The sequence below is a fragment of the Phyllobates terribilis genome, unplaced genomic scaffold (genome assembly GCF_046119375.1).
Source record: "Phyllobates terribilis strain yellow unplaced genomic scaffold, ASM4611937v1 Scaffold_5__5_contigs__length_657084704, whole genome shotgun sequence".
Classification (NCBI taxonomy): domain Eukaryota; kingdom Metazoa; phylum Chordata; class Amphibia; order Anura; family Dendrobatidae; genus Phyllobates; species Phyllobates terribilis.
In genome coordinates this window covers 512,017,979-512,033,167 of record NW_027362765.1, presented here as the reverse complement: position 1 = coordinate 512,033,167, position 15,189 = coordinate 512,017,979, and the positions used below count along the sequence as shown (strand labels likewise).

Sequence of the window (15,189 nt, the reverse complement as noted above, 5' to 3'; positions counted from 1 at the left end):
GACCAGTGTCACTTTGTGGTAATAACTCTGAAATGCTTCAATGTAGGTTAGTGATTCTGAGACTGTTTTGTTCATGACACATTGTACATACAGTAGTAGTAAATTTAGGTCAATATTTTTTGCGTTTATTTGTGAAAATATCGCAATTTTGATAAAAATGAAGAGAAATTTGTAAATTTCAAACTTTTAATTCTTATATCCTTAAACGAGTTAGTCACGTTGTACAAAATAATTAATAAATAACATTTCCCATATGTCTACTTTATATCTGCATCATTTTTCAAACATCATTTTATTTTGTTAGGATGTTAGAAGGGTTAAAAGTTTAGCAGCAACTTTTCATTTTTTCAAGAAATTAACAAAACCTGTTCCTTTTTTAACCCTTCGGGTGCAACACAGGAATTAATGCAAAGTGAAATGTAAAAAAGAAACTTAATTTTTCCTCTAAAATTTAGTTTTAGACCCAATTTTTTCACTTTTACAAGGGATAATACAAGAAAATTAACCTCTCAATTTATTACTCAGTTTCTTCTGAGTGCGCTGATACCCACATGTGGTAAGAAACCTCTGTTTGGACAAATGCAGGTTCAGAAGGGAAGTGGCACCATTTGAATTTTGGAACACAAATTTGTCTGAAATAGATTGCAGGCACCATGTCACATTTGCACGGCCCCTAAGGTGCCTAAACAGCAGAAAGGATATTATCCAGAGGTATAGGAAGCTTTTTGAGTCCAAGGGTACTGCACAGAATTGGATAACATTAGATTGTCACATTGAAAACTTTAGAAATTCATATACGGCTGTGTTGAGCATGTTGAACTCATAGGTTCTTCATGGAACTTTTTAAAATGTGGATGTGAAAATGAAAATTGTTTTCTCTTGCTAAAATGTTGTTTTAGCCCCAAATTTTTAATTTTCACGATGCTTTACATGTAACTTCTGTACCTGAATAAAAAGAATCAGTCATCTGAGATAAGGAAACCTCTATATCATTGTATGATCTATAAGGTTTACTTATATTAGATCGTTACATTTTTCACTTACGTTGTTGTGAACTTCTCTTTAATGTTTTTACTCAGGTCCTGAAGAATTATTTTCAGGGGGTCCAATCTATAGCACAAAAAAAACATATCAATCTGTACGTTCGGTAAGGGATAAACTAGGACTTTTGTATAACACTGGTAATTGATTTGAACTATTAAAAATATGTCCCAACTTAGTTCTCCCCTCTCCACAGTATAGGGAATAAGGTACTGATTCTGGGGATCCGTCCGCTGGAACCTCCGGCTCTGAGATGCCCCGGTAGGATGTTGCCGAGGTGGTGCATGCGTACCGCACCTCTATACAATGAGAGGAAAGACTCTTACCTGTAAATTAGTTCTGTGGCTGAAAGACAAACAACAGTTTAGAATTAGATTTACTGAATTATTTAATAAAAGTCACTCAGTTGCAATGGGTGACTTATTTTTAGGCCGTATTCACACTTCATTTTATTCTAATCTGCATAAAACCAAACCAGCTAGTTTTCATTAGTGTGCTTGCATCCGATTTTCATCTTTTTTGTTCTTTTTGGGTTTGTGTGCCCATTTTTATCATCAGTATGTCATCCATTTCTCTTATATGCAAAAAAGGGAAAAAGCTGGTGGAAGTTTCTCCTAGTAGTCAGTCTATGGGTGAGTTTAGTCCACAATTCTCCCCAAGCTGACATGTTACTAGCTCCATAGAATATGAGGGCCAGTGAAAAATACTGACAGCGCACCTGGTACAAAAATATACATGTGAATGAGCCCTTCCTTTCCAACGTTATTGTACAGAGATTTCCTTACACGATTATCTGATCTGTCAGGTTTCCGCTGTACTGTAACTACTGGAGCACAGGGGTGTTACATCCATAGCAGCAGACCACATGGCCGTGAGTGCTGGGGAGCGCTGGCTCTGTTCCCCCATCACCCAACCGTCATCACAATATTACTGCTCCTGGTCCACCATTCATCCTGCCCCTGTGCGTCTGAGACTCAGCTCAGCAGGTCCCATTACGTCAATAGGTCGTGCCTGCTGTGCAAAGCCTCAGTCCTCCCACTGCACAGACCGGGGCAGGGCGCTGGGGAAACATCGTGAGGTATAAATGCTATAATTGCGGGTGAGAATGTGAATACTTACATCTCATGTTGGAAATTGCCATCTGTAATAGTAACACAGAAAAATGTATAAAGTCCATGAAATATTTCAGCTTCTTACATTGTTCAGCACATACTCATAGGCTTCTATTACACTGGATAATGAAGGGGTTCTTAAGTTTGTTGCACAAGATTGCCTTAGAATTAATAAATCTATCTATGAGCAGAGAGCCAGTCCGTGTCCCATGCAGCATTCATATAGTCCATAGACAGTCCGTGCCCCATGCAGCATTCATACAGTCCTTAGACAGTCCGTGCCCCATGCAGCATTCATATAGTCCATAGACAGTCCGTGTCCCATGCAGCATTCATATAGTCCATAGACAGTCCGTGTCCCATGCAGCATTCATATAGTCCATAGACAGTCCGTGCCCCATGCAGCATTCATACAGTCCTTAGACAGTCCGTGCCCCATGCAGCATTCATACAGTCCATAGACAGTCTGTGCCCCATGCTGCATTCATACAGTCCATAGGCAGTCCATGCCCCATGCAGCATTCATATAGTCCATAGACAGTCCATGCCCCACGCAGTATTCATATAATCCATAGACAGTCCGTGTCCCATGCAGCATTCATATAGTCCATAGACAGTCCATGCCCCATGCAGTATTCATATAATCCATAGACAGTCCGTGCCCCATGCAGCATTCATATAATCCATAGACAGTCCGCGCCCCATGCAGTATTCATATAATCCATAGACAGTCCGTGCCCCATGCAGCATTCATATAGTCCATAGACAGTATGTGCACCATGCAGCATTCATATAGTCCATAGACAGTCCGTGCCCCATGCAGCATTCATATAGTCCATAGACAGTATGTGCACCATGCAGCATTCATATAGTCCATAGACAGTCCGTGCCCCATGCAGCATTCATATAATCCATAGACAGTCCGTGCCCCATGCAGCATTCATATAGTCCATAGACAGTCCGTGCCCCATGCAGCATTCATATAGTCCATAGACAGTCCGTGTCTCATGCAGCATTCATATAGCCCATAGACAGTCCGCGCCCCATGCAGCATTCATATAGTCCATAGACAGTCTGCGCCCCATGCAGCATTCATATAGTCCATAGACAGTCTGCGCCCCATGCATCATTCATATAGTCCATAGACAGTCCATGCTCCATGCAGCATTCATATAGTCCATAGACAGTCCTTGCTCCATGCAGCATTCATATAGTCCATAGACAGTCCATGCCCCATGCAGCATTCATATAGTCCATAGACAGTCCGTGCCCCATGCAGCACTCATATAGTCCATAGACAGTCCGTGCCCCATGCAGCATTCATATAGTCCATAGACAGTCTGCGCCCCATGCAGCATTCATATAGTCCACAGACAGTCCGTGCCCCATGCAGCATTCATATAGTCCATAGACAGTCCGTGCCCCATGCAGCATTCATATAGTCCATAGACAGTCCGTGCCCCATGCAGCATTCATATAGTCCATAGACAGTCCGTGCCCCATGCAGCATTCATATAGTCCATAGACAGTCCGTGCCCCATGGAGCATTCATACAGTCCATAGACAGTCCGCGCCCCATGCAGCACTCATATAGTCCATAGACAGTCCGTGCCCCATGCAGCATTCATATAGTCCATAGACAGTCTGCGCCCCATGCAGCATTCATATAGACCACAGACAGTCCGTGCCCCATGCAGCATTCATATAGTCAATAGACAGTCCGTGCCCCATGCAGCATTCATATAGTCCATAGACAGTCCGTGCCCCATGCAGCATTCATATAGTCCATAGACAGTCCGCGCCCCATGCAGCATTCATACAGTCCATAGACAGTCCGCGCCCCATGCAGCATTCATACAGTCCATAGACAGTCCGCGCCCCATGCAGCATTCATACAGTCCATAGACAGTCCGCGCCCCATGCAGCATTCATACAGTCCATAGACAGTCCGCGCCCCATGCAGCATTCATACAGTCCATAGACAGTCCGCGCCCCATGCAGCATTCATATAGTCCATAGACAGTCTGCGCCCCATGCAGCATTCATATTGTCCATAGACAGTCTGCGCCCCATGCAGCATTCATATAGTCCATAGACAGTCTGCGCCCCATGCATCATTCATATAGTCCATAGACAGTCCATGCTCCATGCAGCATTCATATAGTCCATAGACAGTCCGTGCTCCATGCAGCATTCATATAGTCCATAGACAGTCTATGCCCCATGCAGCATTCATATAGTCCATAGACAGTCCGTGCCCCATGCAGCACTCATATAGTCCATAGACAGTCCGTGCCCCATGCAGCATTCATATAGTCCATAGACAGTCTGCGCCCCATGCAGCATTCATATAGTCCACAGACAGTCCGTGCCCCATGCAGCATTCATATAGTCCATAGACAGTCCGTGCCCCATGCAGCATTCATATAGTCCATAGACAGTCCGTGCCCCATGCAGCATTCATATAGTCCATAGACAGTCCGTGCCCCATGGAGCATTCATACAGTCCATAGACAGTCCGCGCCCCATGCAGCATTCATACAGTCCATAGACAGTCCGCGCCCCATGCAGCATTCATACAGTCCATAGACAGTCCGCGCCCCATGCAGCATTCATACAGTCCAAAGACAGTCCGTGCCCCATGCAGCATTCATATAGTCCATAGACATTCCGTGCCCCATGCAGCATTCATATAGTCCATAGACAGTCTGCGCCCCATGCAGCATTCATATAGTCCATAGACAGTCTGCGCCCCATGCATCATTCATATAGTCCATAGACAGTCCATGCTCCATGCAGCATTCATATAGTCCATAGACAGTCCGTGCCCCATGCAGCATTCATATAGTCCATAGACAGTCCCGCGCCCCATGCAGGATTCATATAGTCCATAGACAGTCCGTGCTGCATGCAGCATTCATATAGTCCATAGACAGTCCGCGCCCCATGCAGCATACATATAGTCCATAGACAGTCCGCGCCCCATGCAGCATACATATAGTCCATAGACAGTCCGCACCCCATGCAGCATTCATATAGTCCATAGACAGTCCGCGCCCCATGCATCATTCATATAGTTCATAGACAGTCGATGCCCAATGCAGCATTCATATAGTCCATAGACAGTCCGCGCCCCATGCAGCATTCATATAGTCCATAGACAGTCCGCGCCCCATGCAGCATTCATATAGTCCATAGACAGTTCGTGCCCCATGCAGCATTCATATAGTCCAGACAGTCCGCGCCCCATGCAGCATTCATATAGTCCATAGACAGTCCGTGCCCCATGCAGCATTCATATAGTCCATAGACAGTCTGTGCACCATGCAGCATTCATATAGTCCATAGACAGTCCATGCACCATGCAGCATTCATATAGTCCATAGACAGTCCGTGCACCATGTAGCATTCATATAGTCCATAGACAGTCCGCGCCCCATGCAGCATTCATATAGTCCATAGACAGTCTGTGCCCCATGCAGCATTAATATAGTCCATAAACAGCCTGGTAAGTGACCAGGCATCTGCTGACAACTCAGTGACATCTGACTTTATTAGCCACTTATTCAAGTATAAAATATGGTGAATAAATGATCTGCGTGTTGTGAATCTCTGAAGCTGAGGCCATTTTTCCCATATTTATGTGTTATTAGATGGGGGCAAACTGGCAGAGCTGCATTGCTAAATCTGCTGAATGCAAGAGTTATGCGTATTTCGGGGTACTGCACGCTATATCGTTTTAACCCTTTTTTGCCCCATGATAAATATATTTGTCATGGAGCGTGTCAGAGACTTTGGAGTGGTCTCAGAAGCAGAGCCCACTCCACACTGGGCAGATGTCGCTATATTATGTAGATGGTATCATCCTCTATCAGCAGCAATAGGCGTGACCGCTGACTGCCGCTGATACCCGGCTTAATGTCGCTGTTTCTGACAGTGATCTGATGGGTTGTTACGACAGCCAGGAGCCGGCTAAACGCCCTCGTGCCTGGTATGTGATCTCTCATGTGACATCCAGCCTGTGGTTGGGTGTCAGAAGACAGTGATTTTTACTGTATAACACAATACTGCTGTATTACTGTATGTAGCACAAGCGATCAGATGATCGCCGGTTCAAGTCCTGTAAGGGACCTAACAAATAAGTAAAACAGCAATAAAAAAAAAGCTTTAAAAATGTAAAAAACTTACAATTTCGAATCACCCAGTTAAAATGAAAGAAAGGGAAAAAAAATAAAAGAATACACATATTTGGTATTAACATGTTCAGAAAAGTCCATTCTATGAAAATATAAAAGTAATTGACCCAATCTGTAAAAACTGTAAAGCAAAAAAAAGCCAGAACTGCAGGTTTTTTGGTTACTACAACTCAACAAAAATGCATTAGGAAGTGATCAAAGCTTTGTAACTATCCCAAAACTGTATCAATAAAAACATCAGGTCACCACGCAAAAAAACAAGCCTTCACACAGCTCCATGGAATAAAATGTTACTGGTATTCAAAAATGGAGACTCAAGCTATTATTTATTTATTTTTTTTACGAAATTCAGATTTTTTTTAATTACCACTTTAAGAGAATCTGTCAGCAGGTTTTTTTCCACCTCATTTGTGAGCAGCCTGATATAGGTAAAGAGAAGCTGAATTCAACGATATATCACATAGATTACTGGGTGCAGCTGTTCTCACACAATCAGAGTTCATAGATTTAGCAATGAAGCAGAGCTGTGAGAGCTAACCCCACCCACACCACAACTAACCACGCCCACACCAGGCTCTGTATATACAATGTCCATATACAGTAAGCTGCCTGTCACAGGAGGGGCGTGTTGGACCAGGGCTCCCTGGACTAGAGAGTCACAGCAATGATAAGCTACTGGTCCTAAAACAATCATTGTAAGCAAACAGCATGGAGCTTGATAAGAAAGGGATCGCTGAAATCTGTGTGTTAACCCCTAGAGCATGCTGTCCTCAGTTTACGTAGCAAAAACCTGCTGACAGATTTCCTTTAAATAAAAAAAAAAAAATGTAAGTTTGGTATCATCGTAATCGTACAGACCTGATTGGTCCAGGCATTTGGCCGTGTATAAAGAACGGATATCAGACAACAGAAATTAATTTTTATATATACGTATAGAGACAGCATTACAATCACTATCCTGAATTACATGACATTTCTTCTTTTGCACTTACATAAATTGCTTCCCAAGTTGTGCTCATCATTTTACTAAAGTAACTGCAGAAACCTGAATTGGATAAAAAGAGAGAGGTTTCCTTATAAGTGACCTACTCTTAAATGCCAATTGTATCAATAGTACATATTACCAAAACTAACTAACAAATATAAGGTTTTCTCGTTAAAAATGTATGGGATATGAGAGTTGGGAAGTAGAGGAAGCTTGTCATAAGAAATCAGAAACTTATATAGATTGGAAATGGGAAATAATAAGGACAGGACAGAAGTGTAAGACATGTATACTGTAACTGTAACTCCTACTATAACCCTCAACGGAATGCTGGGTGAGCAGTTGCTTATACAGTATAGTCCTCGTGATGTCATAATGTCCAGCAGAGGTGACCATGGTGTCGATCCTATGATGTCACAACATTCTAGAATGCACCCAGCAGCCAATGGTATTCAATATAATTATGTATAATAAAGTCTATGGAGGGTTTATAAATGTATGTAAATAATCCCATACAGTAAATTGTTACAAATGATAAACTCCCCCACTCCCACACACACACAGACCCAAGAACACATATGCGCAGTAGCGTTTTATAATCCATTCTTTTTCTTCTACAGTATTGTTATTATACATATACACCATATGGACATAAGTATAGAGATACAGAATTTTATGACATCCCATCCTAAATCCATAGGCATTAATTTGAAGTTGGTCCCTTTCTACAAGATTTTGGAGGCGTCTGTGGGAATTTTTGCCCCTTTATTTATGAGTAGTCCTGGCTAGCAATCTCCATTCTAGTTCATCCCAAAGGTTCATCCCACAGTCCGGGCTCTGTGTGGCCAGTCAGGTTCCTCCACACCAATCTCCCCAAACCTTGCCTTGATGGACTTTGCTTTGTGCACTGGAGCGTAGTCGTGCTGGGACAGAAAAAGGCTTCTCCAAACTGTTCCCACAATGTTGGAAGCATACATTTGTCCATAATATCTTCTATGCTGATAAATTAAGAAATCACTTCACTGGAACTAAGATGCCAAGGCCGACCCCTGAAAAACAACCCCATAGCATTATCCTCCTCCACCAAACTTTACAGCTGGCACAATGCAGTCAGGCAGGTCACATTCTCATGGCATTTACCAAACCTAGAGTCGTCTATCAGATGACAGAGAAGTGTGATCTATGACTGCCCAGGACACGTTTCTACTGCTCTGCACTATGACAGATATAAAAGTGATAATACTGAAAAGACATTTTAAGTAAAATGGAGAAAAACCTGGTATTCAAGCTGATAAGGAAGTTCATGTCTTTAAAAGAGAACTCAATCTAACCCCTAAATGTATTACTCACTACATGTCACACCTCCACCAGGCTCACTCAAGATCACTACACTCCTAAGCCATCATTCACACCACCTCTCCATTTGTAACAAAAACCTTAATTCTAGAAACTTGGTTTATCTTTAGAAGGCATCACTCCATCCACCCCATGCATAAATATCCTGTTTTGACATCTCTTAAATGTTTTGCTCTTAGCTCAGTTATTCATCTGGTAAACCTACCTGATGAAGGAGCCTCTGTGCTCTGAAGGTCAGTTGTAGATATAATTTTTCTGGCTAGCCAATATAGGCATCACTCCTAGAATACTTGTGTCTATTTATTTTGGCATAAAAGTATTTACATACTGTATGTGTAAGAAAAGATCAAAAGGGTAAGAACTATTCTGCTGCGTGACTTTATGTGAGCGTAGGATGCAGAGGTGAATTATAATGAAGGCAATCTGGGTTAACGCACGGGGCCCAGCACTTCAAGGAAGGTCAAAAAGTAATTGCCCCATTATAATGTGCATTGAGGCCGCACATTGCCTTAGCGGCTGCAGGTACGTCGCTGCTCCTTTAAATGATACTGCTCCACTGCCCTGGCAGATTTACCCAGCATACTGAGTGCAGACACGTCTGATGAACACACGCCTACCGACTCTCGGAGAGGAACTTGGAATGGCGCTGCTGTACGCCTGAGATCTATGTGGAGTCTTCTTCCATGTCTGATGTGTTGGCTGCTGCCTGTGTGTGCACTGCTACACTGCTACTATTTGTTATAAATGACGTGGCAGTAGCAGCAGGGCTCTGGATATAAGGGCAAGCAGCTACAGTTAGGTCCACAAATATTTGTACATTGACACAAGTTTTGGCATTTTAGCTGTTTACCACAACATATCCAAGAAACAGTTATACACTGCTCAAAAAAATAAAGGGAACACTCAAATAACACATCATAGATCTGAATGAATGAAATATTCTCATTGAATACTTTGTTCTGTACAAAGTTGAGTATGCCGACAACAAAATCACACAAAAATCATCAATGGAAATCAAATTTATTAACCAACGGAGGCCTGGATTTGGAGTCACCCCCAAAATTAAAGTGGAAAAACACATTACAGGCTGATCCAACTTTGATGTAATGTCCTTAAAACAAGTCAAAATGAGGCTTAGTATTGTGTGTGGCCTCCACGTGCCTGTATGACCTCCCTAGAACGGCTGGGCATGCTCCTGATGAGGTTGCGGATGGTCTCCTGTGGGATCTCCTCCCAGACCTGGACTAAAGTATCCGCCAACTCCTGGATGGTCTGTGGTGCAAAGTGACGTTGGTGGATGGAGCGAGACATGATGTCCCAGATGTGTTCAATCGGATTCAGGTCTGGGGAATGGGTGGGCCAGTCCATAGCTTCAATGCCTTCATCTTGCAGGAACTGCTGACACACTCCAGCCACATGAGGTCTGGCATTGTCCTGCATTAGGAGGAACCCTGGGCCAACTGCACCAGTATATGGTCTCACAAGGGGTCTGAGGATCTCATCTCGGTACCTAATGGCAGTCAGGCTACTTCTGGCGAGCACATGGAGGGCTGTGCGGCCCTCCAAAGAAATGGCACCCCACACCATTACTGACCCACTGCCAAACCGGTCATACTGAAGGATGTTGCAAGCAGCAGATCGCTCTCCACGGAGTCTCCAGACTCTGTCACGTCTGTCACATGTGCTCAGTGTGAACCTGCTTTCATCTGTGAAGAGCACAGGATGCCAGTGACGACTTTGCCAATCCTGGTGTTCTGTGGCAAATGCCAAGCGTCCTGCACGATGTTAGGCTGTGAGCACAACCCCCATCTGTGGACGTTGGGCCCTCATACAACCCTCATGGAGTCGGTTTCTAACTGTTTGTGCAGACACATGCCCATTTGTGGCCTGCTGGAGGTAATTTTGCAGGGCTCTGGCAGTGCTCCTCCTGTTCCTCCTTGCACAAAGGCGGAGGTAGCGGTCCTGCTGCTGGTTGTTGCCCTCCTACGGTCCCCTCCACGTCTCCTGGTGTACTGGCCTGTCTCCTGGTAGCGCCTCCAGCCTCTGGACACTACGCTGACAGACACAGCAAACCTTCTTGCCAGAGCTTGCATTGATGTACCATCCTGGATGAGCAGCACTATCTGAGCAACTTCTGTGGGTTGTAGAGTCCGTTTCATGCTACCATGAGTGTGAAAGCACAACCAACATTCAAAAGTGACCAAAACATCAGCCAGAAAGCATTTTTACTGAGATGTGGTCTGTGGTCCCCACCAGCAGAACCACTCCTTTATTGAGGGTGTCTTGATAATTGCCAATAATTTCCATCTATTGTCTATTCCATTTGCACAACAGCATGTGAAATTGATTGTCAATCAGTGTTGCTTCCTCAGTGGACAGTTTGATTTCACAGAAGTTTGATTCACTTGGAGTCATATTCTGTTGTTTAAGTGTTCCCTTTATTTTTTTGAGCAGTGTATAATCCACATGGGTTTAAAGTGCAGACTCTCAGCTTTAATTTGAGAGTATTCACCGCTCATCATTCCGGCTCTCGGGCTGCCCTAGTGAGAACCGGCCACTGTGAACTGAGATGACCTTACTGACGTCACATCAGTTCACAGTGGCCGTGTCTCACGGAGTACAGCGACTGCGAGATGACAGTGGCTGCTGCTCCAGTCTATGGAGCTGGATGAAGAAGACAGGGATCGTCACGAGACCTTCATTTGGAATACAGCAGACCCTGTGGATTATTTTTTTATGATAATAAATGGGGTAAAGAAGGAACTTGACGGAGTGATTTTTACAAATAAAGGACTTTTCTGTGTGTATGTTTCTTTCTTTAGACTACGGGGTTAGTAATGGGTGTGTGTGATAGACCCCTCTCCATACTAACCCCTAGGCTTGATGTCAGCGGATATTACACAGCTGACATAAACCCCAAAACCATTACCCTGATTGCCAACGCACCAGGGCAATCGGGAAGAGCAGAAGCTAAGCGTTAGAATTGTGACATCTATTGGATGCGCCATTGCTGGGGTGGCTGAGGGCTAATCTTATTAGGCTGGGGACTGGCCAATATCCATGGCCCTTCCCAGCCTATTAATATCAGCCCCCGAATGTCTACTTTGCCTTAGCTGGTTATTAAAAAATAGGGGGGACCTCAAATCATGTTTTTAGGGTCCCCCCATGATATTAATAGTCTGGGAAGGGCCATGGATATTGGCCCCTTCCCAGCATAATAAGACCAGCTCACAGCTGTCTTATTACCTTGGCTGGTTATAAAAATAGGGGGGACCACACGTTTTTTTTTTCATTTATTCATTTTTTCATTTACAAGTTCAGTAAAATACACATGTAAGGCACTGCTCCTCTCCTCCACTTGGACCGCCTCCTGGTTCAAGATTATTTTTTATTTTATTATTTTTTAAGTCATTTTCCTATTCACATTTGTTTGTATGGTAATTGTCCTGCTCTCACCCCCATTTTGCTTCCTTTTGCATCCCCTACCCCTTACTATGACCATTTTACAGCACCAAAGTTCAGTGCCTTGGGCTCAAGTACCTTGGGCTCAAGTTCGGCCAAACCCAAACTTCCATGGGTTTCTCTCATCCCTGACTATGACTATATAATACAGTTCTGATATTTGTTTTCAAGGGTTTAAATATTCTATAGATAAATATTTTTTAAAGGGACTTTTTGCTATGTAATCTGAGAGCATCATAATGTAGGGGCAGAGACCCTGATTACAGCGATTTGTCACTTAGTTTACTGGGTGCATCAGTTGTGATAAAATCAGTTTTTTCTGCTTCAGGTCTAGCAGTGCTCAGAATACTAAGCTGTGTATAACCCCGCCCACACCACTGATTGACAGCTTTTTGTGTACACTGTACATAAACGGAAAGCTGTGAATCGGTGTTGGAGGAGGGGTTATACACAGAGCAGTAGACCAGGGTGTATGAGATACCTAGTCCTGTGGTGTTAATCTTCTACTGATCAAACACTGATTTTACTGAAACAGCAAAACACAGCCTTGTAAGAGACACATCACTGGAATCAGGGTTTCAGCCCATGCATCAATATGTGATCAGCAATAATCCAGGTCCCTAATTATAGCTGGCAGGATCGCCACATCCTTTTATATTTATAAGGTCACAGACCCACTATCAGTATTTGGTCAGTATTCGGTCAGTATTTTTTCTCAGGAGTGGGAACCAAAACCAGGAGTGGGTGATAAATACAGAATTGGTGACTTGTTTCTATTATACCTTTTCTCTGATTGTTCCACTCCTGGTTTTGAGTCCCATTCCTGAGAAAAAATACTGACCAAATACTGATGAAATACTGAAAGTGGGGCTGTGGCCTAAGGCACAATTCTGTACATTTTGTAGGGCTGTGACTGGATTGGAGATCACTTCTATTACCCTAAATAGGACTAAGTTGCAGGGAGCTGAAGTGCTTGGCAGAGCCGCTATATATTGTGCAGAGCTGTCAATCATTTGTATGGCTGTAGCAAAAGCCTCAGTCTAATGTTCCATCCATGAGAATTCATATGATCCATCAACTATAATCTGCCAGGTGCCTATTCCCTATCAAAGTGTATCAAACTGTTTAACCTCACCCCTCGGCAAAGCGTAACCCCTCCCCTATTATACTATGAATTTAATAGCGTTATTAGCAAATCCATTAAATGTTAGATTTGATGGAGTAATTAGCAATACAATTAATTGCCTATTATTATTTTGACAATTCTGAAATTTTTTGATTGCCCATATTATGTATAGGACCAATAGCACTGTTTATAATTCTCAATATTGGGCATATTATGTATATGACCAATAACACTGTTTATAATTCTCAATATTGGGAATATTATGTATATGGCCAATAATGTTATTTCAACCTCTTATAGTCCTCAAGTATAAAAGTATTTATTTTATACGGTTTGTAAGATTTTATTGGTCCAAAAATAGAATGTATCAGACACATCACATTTCAGCAGAATTATAGAATGATATAAAGCATTATAATAAGTTACAGTGGTGTTGAATTTAATAAAATATATTATCACAATTACAGAATAATATACAAATATATGTACATTTATTACAGAGTAATATACAGATAAAGTATATAATAATATACACTATCACGGGTATTTTACATTTATTACAGTATAATATAAAACATTACAACACAGACAATTATTTTACAATTATTACAGAATAATATGAAAGCATTTAGGCTGCACGGTGGTTACATCGTCAGCCATGTGGATTCTAATAATAATGGTAAACGTCTCTTTTTAGGCAGCAAAGTCCCTTGCGTGAGACCTAATGATGGCGAACGTAAAGACTGAATGGTGCGGTGGGGAAAGGACGCGCGGTGTAGATGGCGCTGCAGGCTCAATGATGGCCATTTTTAAACCATTTCAAACTCCTCTAGTAGCGGGATTACCCACAACGACGGACGGAATATTTAACTCGGCCATTGCATGCATAAACGTATCCCATCCCCGAGGTACATTCCGGTTGGTTGAAGCATGACTGCGTTGTGTTACGTACCAAGTCCAGCATGTTATGTAGTGCATCACTATATTTTTTCATTTTCACGTCGTCTGGTATGTCACGGCACTGTAAAATGTCGCTAATTGCCATCAAGGGGCTGGATAACACTCTGTCGTATGTTATCTGTATTAGGGGGTCTTAGTTTGATTAGATCCTGTTTGGGAACTAGATACATTTTCTCTGTCTGCTCCATTATGTGCCGGATAGTAGGTAAATTATTAATGGGATTGCAAAGCCTAAAAGAGGCCCTATAAACTCGCCGGTCTGCTTTAGCAGACGTTTTTTTCTTTATGGAGTGTGATTTATCACCCAGGGGTCTTATAGTTTTACACAAATTTTTCAGTATATTTTTTGCCACTCTTTCAGGGGAATTTGACCTTTTAAGACGTTTAAAGCAATCTCCCCTGTGGCCAGGGCCGGACTGGCCATCTGGCAGTTCTGGCAATTGCCAGAAGGGCCGGTGTCGGCAATGGGCCGCTCAGTCATGCTGCAGGTCTGTCCTGTAGTTACCGCACTTAGATGCAGCAGACGCGATGAAAAGGTCCTGAGTATTAATCTTGTGCTGAGGCTCGGTGCCGTCTCCAGCACTGGCTCAGCCTCTGTCGTCTCTTCCCTCTGCCATCAGGCCAGTAGCAGAGGGAACCAAGCAGGAATTCATCATAATTGTGGCCAGCAGAAGGCAGCGTCACACGTAGATGCTGCCTCCCGGATCTAGTGCTGCTCACTCCACTGCAGGACGGACCCCCAGCCCCACCATCCCTGGGGACACAGCAGCGCTTCTCTACACTCCCCTCTGTGACTCCCTCCTCCACAGCTGTCTGTCCTGATATCACAGGAGGAAGCCAGACCAAGAAGAGGGGGAGGGGGTGACAGTGTCTGCAGAGCCTGAGAGAGGAAGCAGCAGCTGCTAATCTCCTGTGCTGGGGCCTCCTACTGGCCACTGATCTGTCCTGGCT

The 15,189-nt window shown here is 43.3% G+C and overlaps 1 long non-coding RNA gene across 1 annotated transcript in view; it reads right to left on the bottom strand.

Annotated features, from left to right (window-relative positions):
• The window catches only part of LOC141271302 (uncharacterized), a 38,330-nt gene extending 30,960 nt beyond the window's left edge, over window positions 1-7,370 (bottom strand). The window contains exons 1-4 of the long non-coding RNA XR_012321887.1: window positions 7,342-7,370; window positions 2,161-2,182; window positions 1,368-1,386; window positions 1,045-1,110 (exon numbers count right to left, since the gene is read on the bottom strand). This is a non-coding gene — a long non-coding RNA (uncharacterized lncRNA). The remainder of the gene's footprint in view (window positions 1-1,044; window positions 1,111-1,367; window positions 1,387-2,160; window positions 2,183-7,341) is intronic.
• Window positions 7,371-15,189: the final 7,819 nt, after the last annotated feature.